General features: G+C 49.9%; 1 non-coding gene across 1 annotated transcript; it reads right to left on the reverse strand.

The window, feature by feature from the left end:
• Positions 1-1,433: 1,433 nt before the first annotated feature.
• Positions 1,434-1,505, reverse strand: Trnat-ugu (transfer RNA threonine (anticodon UGU)). Its single transcript has one exon. It is a non-coding gene; the product is annotated as a tRNA-Thr (tRNA).
• Between the last annotated feature and the right edge of the window lie 15,335 nt (positions 1,506-16,840).

The raw sequence follows: 16,840 nt of genomic DNA on the forward strand, positions 1-16,840 counted from the left end.
CCGAACCCACGCCTTTCGATTACATGTCGAATGCCTTACCAATTCGGCTATCTGGGCGACTGTGTTCTCCTTCACTTTCTGGGCTATTTATATTTACTAGAAGTATATCTGACGCTTGAGGGTGGTAGCAAGCGCCACTCTTACTACACGGGGAGAAGGGGACCTTCTTTTCAATCCCCGGGGCGTGACTCGAGCGTCTACAGCATGTCATGAGCGGGTAACTGGCGGGAAGCCCTCTTATGCTACCTAGGCATCAAGGCTGCCAGAACCGAGACCCTCGCTAGGCTTTCGCAGAATGATATAGTAAGAAAATGAGGGGCTCGTTGAGGAAATACAGAAAGATAGGGCAGCAGTCTACAACGCCAAAGGAGGCATATGGGTGTGGTTAGGCTCTTTTCTTTTTCACTACGGGTAATGAAGTAAACATTTTTTTAATATACAGAAGAAAGAAAGAAAGAAAAACACGCGCCCAGAGTGGGGACCGAACCCACGCCTTTCGATTACATGTCGAATGCCTTACCAATTCGGCTATCTGGGCGACTGTGTTCTCCTTCACTTTCTGGGCTATTTATATTTACTAGAAGTGTATCTGACGCTTGAGGGTGGTAGCCAGCGCCACTCTGACTACACGGGGAGAAGGGGCCCTTCTTTTCAACCCCCGGGGCGTGACTCGAGCGTCTACAGCCTGTCATGAGCGGGTAACTGGCGGGAAGCCCTCTTATGCTACCTAGGCATCAAGGCTGCCAGAACCGAGACCCTCGCTAGGCTTTCGCAGAATGATATAGTAAGAAAATGAGGGGCTCGTTGAGGAAATACAGAAAGATAGGGCAGCAGTGTACAACGCCAAAGGAGGCATAGGGGTGTGGTTAGGCTCTTTTCTTTTTCACTACGGTTAATGAAGTAAACATTTTTTTTAATATACAGAAGAAAGAAAGAAAGAAAAACACGCGCCCATAGTGGGGACCGAACCCACGCCTTTCGATTACATGTCGAATGCCTTACCAATACGGCTATCTGGGCGACTGTGTTCTCCTTCACTTTCTGGGCTCTTTATATTTACTAGAAGTATATCTGACGCTTGAGGGTGGTAGCAAGCGCCACTCTTACTACACGGGGAGAAGGGGACCTTCTTTTCAACCCCCGGGGCGTGACTCGAGCGTCTACAGCATATCATGAGTGGGTAACTGGCGGGAAGCCCTCTTATGCTACCTAGGCATCAAGGCTGCCAGAACCGAGACCCTCGCTAGGCTTTCGCAGAATGATATAGTAAGAAAATGAGGGGCTCGTTGAGGAAATACAGAAAGATAGGGCAGCAGTCTACAACGCCAAAGGAGGCATAGTGGTGCGGTTAGGCTCTTTTCTTTTTCACTACGGTTAATGAAGTAAACATTTTTTTAATATACAGAAGAAAGAAAGAAAGAAAGAAAAACACATGCCCAGAGTGGGGACCGAACCCACGCCTTTCGATTACATGTCGAATGCCTTACCAATTCGGCTATCTGGGCAACTGTGTTCTCCTTCAATTTCTGGGCTTCTTATATTTACTAGAAGTGTATCTGACGCTTGAGGGTGGTAGCCAGCGCCACTCTGACTACACGGGGAGAAGGGGACCTTCTTTTCAACCCCCGGGGCGTGACTCGAGTGTCTTTAGCCTGTCATGAGCGGGTAACTGGCGGGAAGCCATCTTATGCTACCTAGGCATCAAGGCTGCCAGAACCGAGACCCTCGCTAGGCTTTCGCAGAATGATATAGTATATTAAAAAAATGTTTACTTCATTAACCATAGTGAAAAAGAAAAGAGCCTAACCACACCCCTATGCCTCCTTTGGCGTTGTAGACTGCTGCCCTATCTTTCTGTATTTCCTCAACGAGCCTCTCATTTCCTTACTATATCATTCTGCGAAAGCCTAGCGAGGGTCTCGGTTCTGGCAGCCTTGATGCCAAGGTAGCATAAGAGGGCTTCCCGCCAGTTACCCGCTCATGACAGGCTGTAGACGCTCGAGTCACGCCCCGGGGGTTGAAAAGAAGATCCCCTTCTCCCCGTGTAGTCAGAGTGGCGCTGGCTACCACCCTCAAGCGTCAGTTACACTTCTAGTAAATATAAAAAGCCCAGAAAGTGAAGGAGAACACAGTGGCCCAGATAGCCGAATGGGTAAGGCATTCGACATGTAATCGAAAGGCGTGGGTTCGGTCCCCACTCTGGTCGCGTGTTTTTCTTTCTTCCTTTCTTCTGTATATTAAAAAAATGTTTACTTCATTAACAGTAGTGAAAAAGAAAAGAGCCTAACCACACCCCTATGCCTCCTTTGGCGTTGTTTACTGCTGCCCTATCTTTCTGTATATATATATATATATATATATATATATATATATATATATATATATATGTATGGATATCCCACCCGGCGGGCATTTTTTCACCACTTTCTTTTCGACTCAAAAAATTCATCTCTTTCTATGACCCACCAAAACCTCCCCTTTGCTTTCCGAGGTTTTCTTGACTGCCAACCCTTATTTTCTGTCTTATTTCACGGAGCCCCTCATTTCCCATTTTATAATTCGATATATATATATATATATATATATATATATATATATATATATATATATTTATATATATATATAATGATTGCCCATAGACGACGCGAAAGACAAAAACGTGAACAAAGGCATGGACGCGCTCTGAGTGGTACGATCCAATTACGCCTGGAATAGTATCATCATCATCATCATCGTGTGGCTTCACCCACCATGGACTCTAACGACCACTGTCGAAAAAGCAGTGCCCAGCAACAACGATGAAATTTATCACGAGGAGTAAAACAGTTGGTGCGGGTGGAATGCATCGGTGACACACCGTCGTTGGGCGTACGCACACAACCATGTTGCAACGACTATAACCAGATAACGCGCACATCGACAAGCAGCAGGTGATCAAGCCAGGCATAGGGAGTGGACGACCATGCATCATTGTTGATATTGTTTGCTGAAACTCCGAGAGCCTACCACAATTACTACTACGCGGGACCTCTTTGCTTGAGCTAACCCCCACAAAGAGCGCCCTACCGTTACTGGGCACGGCCTATGCAGCCACTCCTCAACCGGACAAGTGGTGGTGCAACTGGACGTCGCGTACTTTGTATGTGTAGTTGAAATTTTGTCTTATACGTGGCTGGATGAATAATGCGATCGCCTTTTGTTATTCTCGTCTCTGTATCCTGTGTCTGTCTTGGGTTGCTCAGGATTGTAAACGCAAGGTCTTGGCTAGAATGTTTTTCGCTTTAAAATTTCTTTTTTCTAAGATGATATTGTTTATGGCAAGTTATCAGAGGCGCCATACCAACCTGGGCAAAGAGCAGCAAAACAACGGTTATATATGAAACGTAAAGCCGTACACACTGAAATAGTTTACAACAAATACAGAACGGACGCCGCCGGTGACACATCCATTTCTGAAAACACCAATTACCGGCGGGGTGTGAAAACCCCGCCGGGGTTTTCACCGGGGTGAAAACACCGCCGGTAATGGGTGTTTTCAGGATGGGATGTGTCACCGGCGGGGTCCGTTCTGTATTTGTTGTTCGTGTACTTTACATTTCGTGTGTCGAGACATTGCCTGCACCATTCATTTAATCGTGTAATTCGTATGAAAAGTGTTTTTGAAGAGCTCCCTACCTTGTCTTTTTTTTTCTCCTAATGGATGAAGTTGAATATTGCTGGCCTTTTTAGAAAAGAGTTTGTCATCATGTATAGTGCCACATGTATATGCCCTCCCTTTCCTGTTCCCTCGCCCCAACCCGCCAATGTTGTTCAAAAGCGTGCACTGCAGCACACCTTCTGCACCTATATAAGCGTGCGTGCTCCAACGTTGTATGTTACTCAAGATGAAGACTGGTCCTCCAGTCGAAACGTCAGTAAACCACTGTTTTTGTTTTTAATCGTGCGTCTACCATTTGCTCAACTATATATATATATATGTATCTTATATATATATATATATATATATATATATAAATATATATATATAGTCTGAAAGGATAAAAACTCACACAGAACGCGAAAAATAAGGTTAGTAGAGACATACAAACGAGAAAGACGTAGAAAAAAGAAATAAGTTTACTGACGTTTCAGGGAGAGGTCTCAGAAGAAAGGGAGTCCTCTCCCTGAAACGTCAGTAAACTTATTTCTTTTTTCTACTTCTTTCTCGTTTGTCTCTGTCTCTAGTAACCATATATAAATATATATATATATATATATATATTTATATATATATATATGTATGTATGTATGTATGTATGTATGTATATATATATATATTGTTTTGTTTATTCTGAGAGCCAAGGAACCGACATGATTAAGCACGTAGGCCGAAGAAGCTCAAGCAGCCGAAAAAGCGATGAGAGCTCGAACTGAACTCGATCGCACTGGGCATGCTGCGCACATGATGCGCGGGGATTGCTCGGAGGGGTTGTCCTGGTTCAGCTTGGATTCCGGGCTGAGCTTGAATCCCATGACCTGGAACTCTCTTCTTTGTTACAATCACCCCACGGTGACAAGGAGCCATCTTGGCGACTTCATGGCTTGGTGAGGCGATGGGTTCATGGCAGGTTTTCAAGCGGCTGGAATGTACAGTCTTTTGGCCTTGACGACGAAGATCGTCAGACGAAGTGAGCTGCTCGACGAAGCAGTTCACAGGTGATGGGCGCTCTATGATGCGATACGGGTCATGATATTTGTCGAAGAACTTCGAAGGCAGGCCAGGCGTTGTAAGCGATATCCATTACCAAACAAGGCAGCCAGGGGGAAAGACGGCGGAGATGACCCACCTAGGTCATGTTGGTGCTTTTGGTGACTTTGTTCACTGACATGACAGAACGAGCTAAGTAGGGACATTTTTCAGCGTGTCGTGCTATTTTGGAGACCGGTTACTTTCCGAAACATCGGGGCTGTATAGGAGGATGGTGTGCATGGTTCAAGAGGAATAACGTCCTAAAAGAAGGATAAATGGGGAAACTTTGGGGGCAAATTTCTTTGCGGTATTATACGCGAAAATAGCGATCCAAAGCAGTACGTCGCAGGTAGAGTGGTCGGAAGCTATGTACATGGTACGCATGTGAGAAAGCGTGTGTGGTGAAACGGTTCGGCACCGCTTCTGCGCCTGCGCGTCGCGTCGATACCTCTAAACACGGGCGCCGGCGATAAGAACACTCTTGCCCGAAAGAAGCAAGAAAACTGTGCGTGTGCCCCGATTCGGGAGCAGTTGTTGTAGAACCTTCAGTGCGGAAACATTAAAGTTATGTTATCCCACATCTGGTGACCCGGAAAACGAACGTACCGCACCGGCATGGCCGACGAAGAAACCCTTGCTGCCCTTCAACAACAAGTACAACAACTGCAACAACAACTGCAGGCCCAACAGCAAGTGATCCAGAACCAAGAGCAGCAGCTCCGGGAACAGCAGAAGCGCAATCAAAATGAAGCGCTCTCGTTCAACGACCATGCAACGCCCCGCTTGGGCCACGCCCCCCAAAACTTCGCTCCAGCGGTCCCTGCCACCTCGGGCGCCTCCATTGCTGCGGCCACCACCGACACGGACATCTGTCGCGTCGCCGTCAAACTTCCACCGTTTTGGGCAAAGGCGCCTGACGTGTGGTTTGCTCAAGTCGAGGCGCAGTTTTTCACTGCACGCATCACCCAGGACCGGACGCGCTACGACTACGTCGTCGCCCATCTAAACTCTCGCTACGCGACTGAGGTTCGCGATATCCTTGCAAATCCCCCGGCTGATGACCGATACCTACACCTGAAAGGGAACTGATCCGCCGGCTTTCACCCTCACAAGACGAGAAGGTGCGTCACCTACTTCCAGCACGCAGAACTCGGTGACCGCAAGCCATCGCAGCTCCTGCGTTACATGCGTGACCTCTTGGGCAGCACACCAGTCGACGGCTCCCTCCTCCGTATCATCTGGCTTCAGCGTCTACCCTCACATGCGCAGGCCATCCTCCAGGTGCAGCCGAATCTGCCGCTGGACCAGCTCTCTCACATTTCCGTCCAAGTCATCGAGATTTCTTTGCCAGCATGGCCTCTGACCAACAACGCCGTTGACACCCGACAGTCCAGCAGCGAGCTCGCGCGCCGTATCGACGAAATAACCCGTCAGCTGGACTCAATTAAAAGGCGCCTGGATCAAAGCCCGAAGCTGCGTCCACAAAAACGCCCGCAAAGCCAAGACAACAATGTCGCTTCATCGCACAGAAATAGCGGCCCCTGCTACTACCATCGCCGCTTCGGGGACAAAGCCCAGAAATGTCAACCACCTTGTTCAGCTGGACGTGAGGGAAACTTCAACGGCAGCCCGTAGAGACGGCCGCGAGCTGCCAACTTAGAGGTCGTCGCATATTTGTCACCGACCAAGTCACTAAGCGGCGGTTCCTCGTCGACTGCGGCTTCGACATCTGTTGCTTTCCCCTAACCTTCTTGCATGACAAGCGTCCTTGCACGTCCTTTGAGCTCAGTGCGGCGAACCATTCGAGCATCAAGACCTACGGCTCGCTCCGCCTTAACATCAACTTCAAAAACCTGTGTCAGGATTTCCCATGGAATTTTGTCATCGCCGACGTCGCAGAGCCGATCATCGTGTCCAACGTCTTGGCGTACTACAATCTTCTACCTGACTGCCGATATGACCGACTTATCGACGCTACAACAGGCCTCTCCACGCTGGGCCAACGTACGACTACCCAACAGCCTTACGTCAAGGCACTCACCATTGGAACCAGTCGCCGTACCATGCCATCCTCGCAGAATTTCCCGACCTGACTCGACCTAGCGGGCGTCCGCGAGAGGTGCGCCACTCAACCGTGCGCTACATCCGCACTACTTCCGGCCCCCCGGTCTCATGCCGCGCCCGTCGCCTAGCCCCGGACCGCCTACGAATCGCACAGGCCGAATTCGAAGCGATGCTCCGCGAAGGTACTGCCCGCCGCTCGGAGGGACCTTACGCCTCACCGCTTCATCTGGTACCAAAGAAGACCAATGGATGGCGCCCCTGCGGAGATCATCGCGCCCTCAACGCCCGTACCGTCCCCGACAGGTACCCCGTCCGTCATATACAAGACTTTGCTCACCGCTTACATGGCAGCACTATCTTCTCAGTGGTGGACCTCGTAAAGGCCTACACACAAATTCCTGTCAACCCAGATGACATCCCAAAGACCGCAATTATCACGCCCTTCGGCCTATTCCAATTCCCTTTCATGAGTTTTGGTCTCCGCACGCGGGACAAACCTTTCAACGCTTCATCGACGACGTCGTCCGCGGCCTAGATTTCTGTTTCGTCAACCTAAAGATATCTAGATCTCCTCCCGCAACGAAACGGAACATCGCCAACACCTTCGTCAACTTTTCCAGCATCTCGATGAACACGGCTTACTCATAAACGTTCCGAAGAGCACGCTCGGCGACCCCGTCGTCACGTTTCTTGGCCATGAAATCTCTTCAGAAGGCACTAGACTCTTGCCTGACCGCATCCTGGCCCTTCAAAACTACGCGCTGCCTGCCACGGCGGAAGACCTCCTACGTTTCCTGGGCATGTTCAACTTTTACAGGCACTTTGTGCCTAAAGCGGCCACATATCAGGCCCCTCTCCATGATGCGTTTTCCGGTCAACGCGGCAACCATCCTGTCACTTAGACCCCAGCCTTAACGCAAGCGTTCGAAGACTGCCAAACTTCCCTCTGCAACGCTACGCTGTTATCCCATCCCAAGCCAGAGGTGCCGCTGGGTCTTTTCACAGATGCCTCTAGCACCGCCGTCGAAGCCTCTCTCATGCAGCGCGTGGGAAACACCTGGCGCCCCTTGGCATTCTTCTCGAAGAAACTCTCTTCCCCGAAGCCGCCCCCGCCTTCCGGCAGCATCGTCGATGCAACCTCGCCCCCTGCGGAGACGACCTGGCCAGCCTACTACAGAGAGCTTCTTGCCATCTACGAAGCAGTCCAACACTTTCGCCACATCCTCGAGGCACAGCACTGCATCATATACACCGACCATAAACCTATCACTAGGCCTTCTCCCAACGCCGCCAAAAGCTTCCACCGGTCCAGCAGAACCAACTGTCCTTCATCGCTCAGTTCACCACAGATATCCAACACATCAGCGGAAAGCAAAACGTGGTCGCCGACGCACTTTCCCGCGTCTCGGCTGTCGAGCTACCAACCGTTACGACCGGCGCCCTCACCGAAGCTCAGAAAACGGACACCGAACTCAAGCACCTCCTCGAGAATGGCTCCTCCCTTCAACTTCAAAAAGTTACCATCCCTGGGTCGACGGATGCTCTCTACTTTGACATATCAACAGAACGAGTGAGAGCATACGTCCCTTCCTTGCATCGCCAAAGCATCTTCATCCAGTTACACAACCTCAGTCATCCCGGCATCCGAGCTTCTACACGCCTTGTGACCGACCGGTACGCGTGGCCCTGAATGCAACGGGACTGCCGCACCTGGGCAGGCACGTGCATTCAATGTCAGCGCGCCAAAATCACCTGGCACGTCACCTCGCCACTCGGAGAATTCCCCCTCCCGCCGGAACGGTTTCAGCATGTCCACATCGACATCATTGGACCCCTCCCAGCGACTGGCCCTTACCGTTATTGCCTCACCGCCATTGATCGTTACACTCGTTGGCCCAAGGTGTGGCCGCTCGAAAGGATCACCGCAGAAGACGTCGCATCAGCCTTCTTCTCCGGCTGGATTTCACGCTTCGGCACTCCTCGCAGAGTCACAACCGATGTAGGAAGGCAATTCGAATCACAACTCTTGAGGCTCCTCGGGCTCTCCACCGGGTTCGAACGTTCATGGACAACTAGCTACCACGCTTGCGCCAACGGTATGATTGAACGGTTTCACCAGCAGTTCAAGGCAGCCATCATGAGTCACCCTCACTCAACCTGGCTCGAAGCTCTCCCCACCCTCGCTGTTGGTCTGCGCGCCACTTTCCAGCCGGACATTGAAGCCACGCCCGAGGAACTTGTCTACGGGGAGCCGCTTCGCCTACCTGAAGAACTCCTCTCCGCTCCGACTACTGACGTAACCAGCTCGGACCCTGCAGACTTCGTCGCTCGGCTCCGTCGCACAATGGGCGTGCTGCGCCCGTCACCAGCAGCACGCCACACCAAGCCGACCCCGTTCTTGTTTAAGGACTTGGCAACATGCTCGCATGCCTTCCTCCGCGACGACACTGTACGCGCACCCTTCCAACCCCCTTACTATGGACCATATAAAGTCCTTCGTCGCGACGACAAAACATTCACCCTGCAAATCAGTGGAAAGGATGTTCGCGTTTCCATCGACCGCCTAAAGCTATCATACATCCTTTCCCAGGAGACCACCAACTCCAGCACGCCTCCTGTAATTCGCCCACAACAGCCCGCAACGCCTAGGCCCACACCCTACACCACCCACTTTGGACGCCAGGTGCGGGTCCCCAAACCTCTTCAACCCTGACGGCTCCCATCTGCGTGGGGGGGTGGTGTGGCGAAACGGTCCGGCGCCGCTTCTGCGCCAGCGCGTCGCGTCGATACCTCTAAACACGGGCGCCGGCGATAAGAACACTCTCGCCCGAAAGAGGCAAGAAAACTGTGTGTGTGCCCCAATTCGGGGGCAGTTGTTGTAGAACCTTCAGTGCGGAAACATTAAAGTTATGTTATCCCACACGTGCGATTGAAGCGTTCCGTTAAACCATTTGCCGTCGGGTGGTAGGCGGTAAACGCCCAGTGCACAATTTTGCATTCACCCAGAAGACCTTCCAGAACCTCGGAGAGAAAGACTTCTTCTTTGTCGCTGAGAAGCTCATTAGGGGAACCATGACGCAAGATGAAGTGATGAAGAAAGTACAGGCGCCGTCGCGTGCTGTAAGGCTGGGAGCATTGACGTTTCCGCGTAGCGCGTACGAATCCACATTCTCCCAGATGGCGTGAACAGTAAGGGTGCGTAAAGGTCAATTGGAACCCGGTGAAAGGTGCGCAAAGGGGATGGTAAGGGTGACATTCCTGCTTGAGGCTTCGGATGGGGTGGCTTTCGTCCTTGGCAGGCCTCACAACCACGGATGCACTTGCGCACAAAACTATACTTTACTCTCCAATAATACCGCTGACGAATCATAGTGTAAGTTTTTAAGACGCCAGCTTGTCCAGATTGGAGGTCACTGTGGAAAGCTGAACATGTTTCGGGTCGTAGATGCCGTGGTATTACGAGCAGCCATTTCCTCCCTTCGGACATATATTCGCGATGGCATAGAAGACCCTCCCGCACAGTGAAGTGCGCTGCTTCTCATCGTAGTTCTCGAGGATGGGTGGTGGCCGTTTGGAAACGTAAGGCGTGTTTCATTGGAAGAGTGCAGGTGTCTTGTTACTGCTGAAGGGTCTGGAAAGGAGGTCTGAGTGCAGAGACGATGGACTCCATTGGATCGGGGCACGCCGTCGTAGCCGGCAGAGGCGTGCGAGAGAGGGCATCGGCGTCAGAGTGTTTGCGCCCTGATCTGTACACGACACGAAAGTCATATCCTCGAATACGAGAAGCCGAACGCGCAAACTGTTCTGCACGGTCTTTAACGGACGACAACCAACACAGGGCGTGGTGGTCGGTGACAACGTCGAATGTGCGGTCTATAAATAGGTCCGAAATTTGGTCAAGGCCAAAACAATGGGCAAGCACTCTTTTTTTGTTATGAAATATTTGGCCTCAGCTTTCTTGAGGGTCCTGCTGGCATACGCAACGACGTATTCCGGGTAACGAGATTATATCTGTGCGAGAACAGCCCAATGGCCGACATCACTGGCGTCTGTGTGCACTTCGGTAGGGGCGCCGGGGTCTTAGTGGCGCAAAATAGGTGGTGATATCAACAAGCGCCGCAAAGTTGAAAACGGGTGGGCACAGTCTGGCTCCCATGAAGATATTCCATTGTCGCTACCCAGTAGTTTGGTTAGGCGCGTATAACGGAAGCAAAATTTCGGACAAACTAGCGGAAATAACAGCAGAGGCTAATGAAGCTGCGTAGGGCCTGGAGTGACGTCGGCTTGGCAAACTCCGCGACTGCATGCAGCTTGTTCGGGTCGGGTAGAACGCCCTCCTTGGACACCACATGGCCTAAGATTGTGAGTTTTCAGTCTCCGAAGCAACACTTTTTCTCGTTTATTTTTACGCTATCGGACGTGAGGCAGGTGAGATTTTGAGCCGGATGAGGTGAGTCTCGAAATCCAGAGAAAACACCACAACATTGTCTACGCAACAGACACGTGTTTAGCTTAAATCCTCTTAAGATAATGTCCATGATCCACACGAATGTTGCGACCGCATTGCAAAGGCCACACGGTACTACATTAAACTCATATAAGCCGTCGGGAGCAACAAAGGCTGTTTTCGGATGGTCAGATTTCGCCATTGGCACATTCCAATAGTCGTATCACAAGGCTAATGAAGAGAAACATTCCGCACAGTGCAAAAAGCCAACGGCATCGTCAATGCGGGGCAATGGGTAGACGTCTTTGCGGGTCACCCTGTTAAGCCTCCGATAGTCAACTTCCAAGCGCATGGCTCCGTCTTTTTCAGCGAAGAGCACTACGGGCGATTACCAAGGGCTTTGACCAAGAACACGGATGACCAAGGGATGACGAAAGGCTAGGATGACAACTTGCCGAAGCATGTCTTACACTAGCTCACCAATGACGCGGAGTACATATGATGATACTCGATATGGACGCTGGCGCAAATGTTGTTGTGCGCCAGTGTCCATGTGATGGGCACCAGTTGACGTACAGCCCAAGCTAGGTTGGTTCGAGTCAAATTAAGAATGGAAGGCGTTTTGCAGTGCGAGCAAACTGTGCGTTGAATTAAGGTCAAGCTGCCATCCAATGAAGAAGCGAAAGCGTCGGCCGGTAGCGGATTGGCATGCGAAGACGGAGTGGTGAGAGCGTTGATCTCAAGGGCAGATGAATTTTTGTCATCGTCGAAGTAGAGCATGGAGGCTACAGGTTCAACATTGCCGAGTTATTCGCCGCGCAGCAAACTGAAGGGGCTGGTTTCAGATTCGTAATCAACGTCCGCATGCAGCCAGAGTGTAGCCCAAATGGCAAAATGAAGGGGTAGGTTTTTTTTTGATCAGGAATAGTTCACGAGTAAAGAGAACCGTGTCATCCCACGTACAGTAGCAAGACAGAGGTACAATAACAGAGCTGTACTGTGGGATATGAGCGTCTTCGAAGATGATTTTGTCGAGGGAGTAGGACGGACCGGAAAAATCGCACAAAGTCTCATCACACTGAGCAGATAACTAGACATCGGCACGGGTAGAATCGCTGATCGCGTGACGGCGAGACAGGAAATCCCAAGCCAAGATAATGTTATGAGAACACGAGGGCAGGACGACGAGCTCCATGGAGAAATGGCATCTTGAATAACTACGCGAGCTGTACGCGTAGCAAAAGGTTTAACTTGTTCGGCGATTCTGGTACGAAGCGAAAGACCTGTGAGTGGTATAGCAACTTTTTTCAATGAGCGACAGAGTTTTTCACTCGTCAAATAAATAGCGGCTCCTGTATCTACGAGGGCGACTGTGCGTATACCATCAATTTTTACGTCGATGACATTTCTTGGCGGTGGTCCACGTCTTGTCCATTTCGACGGCTGCGCATTTCATGTCACGCGAAGTCGCGAGTTAGTTTCTCTCTTGGACATCTTCGGGGTAGCGCCGCATGGGCGACAGCGACCGGTGGCGCGGTGCCTGTGAACGTTGGCTGGCGTGAAAGGCACGGGTGAGCGAAAACTGATCAGGAGTTTGAAAAGATGTGCGTGAAGACGAAGCGGCGGCGCCTGATAGATCGACATAGCATTGGATGCGTATCCAGCAGCACGATGTGCGTTGGAACGAGATGGCGGCATACAGCTGCAATAACGTGCAACATGCCCCGGTATGCGGCAGGGTAAGCAGATAGACCGGTTGTCAGGTGTTCGCCAAGGAGTGGCGGCTGGCGGCATTATCTGAGGAGGTGCCGATAACGTTGGTCCCACAGGACCAATTGAGGAGAACTGGCGTTCCCAGCACGTCACCAAAATGCAGTGGGGTTTATACAGAGAGCCAAGGAATCGAGAGAATCGAGCACGGACGCCGAAGAAGCTTGAGCATCCGAAGAAGCAGGGGAAGCCAGACCTTAACTTCATCACGCTGGCCATGCGGCGCACATGATGCGTCGGGACTGTTTGTGTGGATTGCCGTGGTTCAGCTTGGATTCTGGCATGAGCTTGAATCCTATGACCTAGACCTCTCTTTTTTGTTACAATATATATATTGGATAACCTTGAAGGGTAAGCATTGATTGTACATTTTGGATGGATACCAGCGTTCTCAAAGGTGTTAAAATATCTACCATGCCTTCCTAAAAAAGTTTACTTCCCTTCCGCTTTGAGAAGAGGGAAGGCGCGCGAAGCTCGATGCAGAACACCAAGTTAAAAAAACACGTTTCTTTTTATTTTGCAATTTAGCATGCTTCCTAAGCAGTTAACTCAATTAAACAGAAAGATCGAGTGTTTCTCTAGCACACACACATGGGCTGTCCGTTCTTATCCAGAGTCATGGCAATCTTAGTGTATGTGTAACACACCAAACCACCGTGCTTAGCCAAAAGGACACTGGAGAGGCACGATTTTCCGCTTGACGCCCAAGTGTATATCTAATGACAGCACAATGGTCACGTTGTAAATTAAGATTTAAAGCCTACAAATTACAGAAGCTCCCTTGGATCGTGACTCCTTTCGTGAGCCTGTCGTTAGCGCTGTTTTTTTTATTTATAGCTGCACGTGCAGGCCTACCCCCTTTTCCACTCCCCATCCGCGCATGCACCAACCGACCACCGGTGATGCGAGCATGCGTAAAGTGAAAGAGAGTGGCGAAATTGCCGCCCGGAAAGCCCTTGAACATAAAACAAAAATTTGGCTAAGTAGTTGGTTTAATCGGACAAGTGGCTGTTTATCCCGATGGGATCTGCAGCTACTCTGCGCGCTAGAACTTGCCTCGGGAACGGTGGCAGAGGTGGCTTTTCGTTGTCGTCCCGCGTATTCGCGTTTCTTGGGAGTTAGACACTATTTCGATTCACGCCATTCTTTTTCCGAGCAAAATACATGCGTTCTTATCATAGCGAGCTAAAACCTCAAGGACTCCAGCTTAATTCTATCGGTCATATATTTCCGTTTTGTTCCCTTGTCGTAGGCATCCTACTGTCACCCTAACACTCCGACCAACGCCTAAAACTCTCGACCGAGCATAGCTGACAAGTCACATAACGTCGTGAGACTTTCATGTTTAAGCGTCCCACCAGTACGAATGGAGTGTCACGCAATACCCTTTATAAGAGGAAGAAATATGCGCTCACGTCAGCGTTTCACGCGGACGACTTGAGAAATGTACGGGCGGCACCCGAGGCGAGTTTTCAGGCGCCGACTGTGTGGTCGAAACGTTCGGCGGCAGCGTCTACGTCGTTTCTTCCCCAATCCCGCTTCTACTGATTATGTGCAATCATCTGTTGAAGGTGCTACCGCCATTAGCAAGCATATGCACAAGATTTGGCAGAAGCATCAGTAGTGACGAGAAGTATAAAAGTGGCGAAAATGGGTCGGTGTAGGCGAAGAGGAGCATAAAAGCGGTGACGAGAAAATCGGTTTCACTGAAATAAATTGGGAGGGGGGAAGGTAACACATGCCCTTTCGCATTATTATTTGAGAGAAGCACGGATTCTAAAAGTATGTCCAACCTTCTGGTATTGGGTGGCCAATCGATCGTCAGACTGTAAAAGTCGGAAATCGCAAACCAAGTAGGAAACGAAATGACAATTATTCGTGCTCTAAGTAAACTCATGTACGAATGATTCACGGACTGTCAAGTATGCAGTGTCCGTGAGGACTGAGAACGTGTACTGTGTGTGTGTCGCCGTTGTGACACCCCGCGGCTAAACTGGAAGACAACTTTGAGACTGCGCGCTGATGCACCAATAAGGCTTTGTGACGCCATTGATCCATGGCACTGAACTGCCGCGGCAATACGGACTACACAAGATTGGGTGTAATTTCTCCGTGACTCCGGCCTGAACAAAACTCTGTGAATGTTTGCCCTAACTTCTGTTTGTGCGCCATGTGCGTGGTCCTGAGTTTTTCAGTTTTTGTGCTTGATTGCTTTTGTAGTGTCTGTATGAGTTTTTGTGTCTTCGTTTCCCTTCACTTTCACACGTCTCATGTTCATGTGGACGAGAGAGCCAAGCTAGCTGCCAGGCTGACTTCTATACATTCATTATAGGCATTCCTTTTGATCCTCCCTCTAATGATATAGACCTTTGCACCCCTTTTTTGAGAGAGATGTGTTTATGTCTTATCTAGCACCCCTGCTTTCTCGCAATTTTAAAGCAAATGCTTCTACTAAGCAAAACACTGTTTCACGAACGCGCCCTTCCTCCAAAGATCTCATTACAGATTTGTTTTTTTCAAATTTATAACTTTTTTGACGTTGTGCATCCGTCCACTAAAATAGGTTCCCCGTTAATATATCTTTGGAGGTTTATTGCTGGGAGTCTTGAATCAGGATGGTTTTTCGGTGAGGATAACGGACTCGCTAGTACCAATATGCCTGTTCCGGTGATAGGAAATGCACTGGATGCTCAGACCGTCATGTCGCGCCCTAAAAACTTACTATTATGGCCCCTTTCCCACATAAACGCAGCAATCTGGCCGCAGGTTTCGTAAACGGCCCACAAAAGGCTTAAACCGCATTCGCGCGATTTGTGTGTGCCACGTTGGACGCATCCCACAAGAGAACTGCGAAAAAAAACACGGTTGCTCCCAGGCAAAGTTTCCTTTGTGATAGCACACGAGAATGTGAAGGAATATAAACCTTTCCTTAGCCTTTGTCTACATGTCAGTGTCAACGATATAGCCCCTCCTCCCCACGGCGGAATCGACAGTACTGTAGGTGGCGCCATTCCGGCCTTCTCTAGTAGGTTGGATCCTTCCAGTACTTAGACTACGCAGTCGAAAGAAGTAGCTGAGAAAGAAGATAATACAGGAACAGATAATAGGTTGTCTCGGGCGTAAACGATAAAATGTGGAGCGAAAGAGGTTGATCTTTGAACTTGAGTGTTGTATGAATAGTAAATACCCGTAGAAATGTGGCCTAGTTGCTAAGACGTGGATAAGTGTATTTCTAAATCATTTCAGAAAACGTCCTCCGAATCCTTTCCATATAAGCCCAAGTGGCCCACGGCGTCATTGTTGAGAAGGGCCTCTAATACTTGCGGGTGGTTAGAGCGCAGTATAGTAGAAGCCCTCTGTCGCCAGACGAGTGGTGGTTTCAGTTCGGTAGGAGATAGTTTGGAATTTATTTTTGGTTAAGTCATTGACAGGACCGATTGCTCGGAGCTTTATTCAGTTGGCAAGACGGTCGACGTTCGTACGCCAGCAGGTGTCCGCTCTTAGAAGAGTGGGAAAGTTAAACATGCCGTCATCAACTGTTGTGTGCTCCTCAGGTTCGATGGGGTGGGTGGTGTCAGGTAAGAATTTTGTGCTAATCTTTGGCCATTCATGAAGTCAATGATGAATGCGGCAACAAAAACAAGCTTTTTCCGGACCTGTAAGTTACGATGCATTCATATTTGTACGGTTGCAAAGAGAGTAGCGTATCGTGTTAGGTATCAGTATCTCCAAGCAGCGTAACAAACGATGGTGAGTCAACACAAGGAAGTGGCGTCTTTAGAGGTAAACTCAAAACATGTGGACATCTCAAACCATAGCCATACATTGCT

The sequence above is a fragment of the Haemaphysalis longicornis genome, unplaced genomic scaffold, assembly GCF_048455015.1.
Source record: "Haemaphysalis longicornis isolate Haplotype H1 unplaced genomic scaffold, Haemaphysalis longicornis Haplotype H1 scaffold_11, whole genome shotgun sequence".
NCBI lineage: Eukaryota > Metazoa > Arthropoda > Arachnida > Ixodida > Ixodidae > Haemaphysalis > Haemaphysalis longicornis.